Source organism: Geospiza fortis, unplaced genomic scaffold (assembly GCF_000277835.1).
Source record: "Geospiza fortis unplaced genomic scaffold, GeoFor_1.0 scaffold313, whole genome shotgun sequence".
Lineage (NCBI taxonomy): Eukaryota > Metazoa > Chordata > Aves > Passeriformes > Thraupidae > Geospiza > Geospiza fortis.
Window position 1 is genome coordinate 90,333 of NW_005054582.1, and position 1,446 is coordinate 91,778.

General features: G+C 68.4%; 1 protein-coding gene across 1 annotated transcript in view; it reads left to right on the plus strand.

Annotated features, from left to right (window-relative positions):
* Positions 1-1,446, plus strand: part of PEAR1 (platelet endothelial aggregation receptor 1) — an 11,091-nt gene that overhangs the window by 74 nt on the left and 9,571 nt on the right. The gene's annotated exons all lie outside the window — the stretch shown is intronic.

A 1,446-nucleotide genomic window follows, 5' to 3' on the forward strand; every position in this document is an offset into this window, starting at 1 on the left:
CCCGCGGCTGGAAACACTCCCAGAGCCGCCCCGGCAGAGCCAGACCCTCTCTGGGTTGAGCAAGAAGCTGCTGGATCCAGGAAACTCAGCTGGGAATAAACACAGAGCGAGTTGAAGTGGGGCCGCGCGGCGCCGTGCCAGGGCTGGAGGCGCCGTGCCCGACCCCACCCTGGCACCCCGGGCATCCCCCCCTTAGCATGGGGTGTCCAGGACAGGTCGGGGTGATGCTCCAGATGTGCCCCGAGGTGTCTCAGGATGCTGAGAGGAGGCTGGTGGGGCCACCCAGGCTGCTGAGCGGCCGTGCCTCAGTTTCCCTTTGGCATAGAGCAGCGCTCGGGGAGCAGCGGGGCCGGGGCTGTTTTTTGGGATGGAGGAATGCGAAGGCAGCCCTGCAGGGAGGTCGGATGTGGAGCTGGGCCCGGGGGCGGTGGGTGGGGAGCGGGAATTTGTGGAGGCACAGGGTGCAGCCGCTCTCTCCGTGCAGGATGCTGCTGGGGGGCCGGGGGGTTGGCACCAGGGCATCCCCAAGGGTTTGAGGGCTTGGAGGGGGACAAGGACAGTGAGGGGGCTGGAGGGGGAATGTCCCACTGAAGTGTCCCAAAGGCTATGAAGGGTTGGAGGGGGGCTGTTCCACTGCAGGGTGTCCCCAGGGCCATGGGGGGCTGTCCCACCCCAGGGCATCCCCAAGGGTTTGAGGGCTTGGAGGGGGACAAGGACAGTGAGGGGGCTGGAGGGGGAATGTCCCAGTGCATGGTGTCCCCAGGGCCGTGGGGGCTGGAGGGGGACAAGAACAGTGACGGGGATGGAGGAGGGGCTGGGGGGGTGTCCCCAAGCTCAGGGGGGCTGTCCCAATGCCGGTGTCCCCAGGCTCACGGAGGGGCTGCAGAGGGTCTGTCCCCAAGGCCAGGAGGCTGCAGGTGCCAAGGGGCCATGGGGAGCTGAAGGGGAATTATCCCGGCACAGCGTGTCCCCAAGGCCCTGCGAGGACTGGAGGGAGGCTGGGAGGGCTGTCCCAGTGCAAGGTGTCCCCAAGGCCAGGGGGACAGGGACATTGGGAGGGCTGTCCCAGTGCAAGGTGTCCCCAAGGACAGGGGGGACAGGAGGGGACCAGGGGGGCTGTCCCAGTGCAGGCTGTCCCCAAGCCCTGAGTGGGGGGCTGTGCCCAAGGCCAGGGGGGCTGTCCCAGTGCAGGGTGTCCCCAAGCTCTGGCAGGACTGGAGAGGTGCTGTGCCCAAGGCCAGGGGGGACAGGGGGGCTGGAAGGACTGGAGGGGACAGGGGGTCTGGGAGGGCTGTCCCAGCTCAGGCTGTCCCCAGGGCTGGGGGGACAGGGGGGATGTCCCAGTGCAGGCTGTCCCCAAGGCCAGGGGCACAGGGACACTGCGAGGGCTGTCCCGGCTCAGGCTGTCCGCAGGCCCTGGCAGCCAGGAGCCTCACGGTGTCCCCT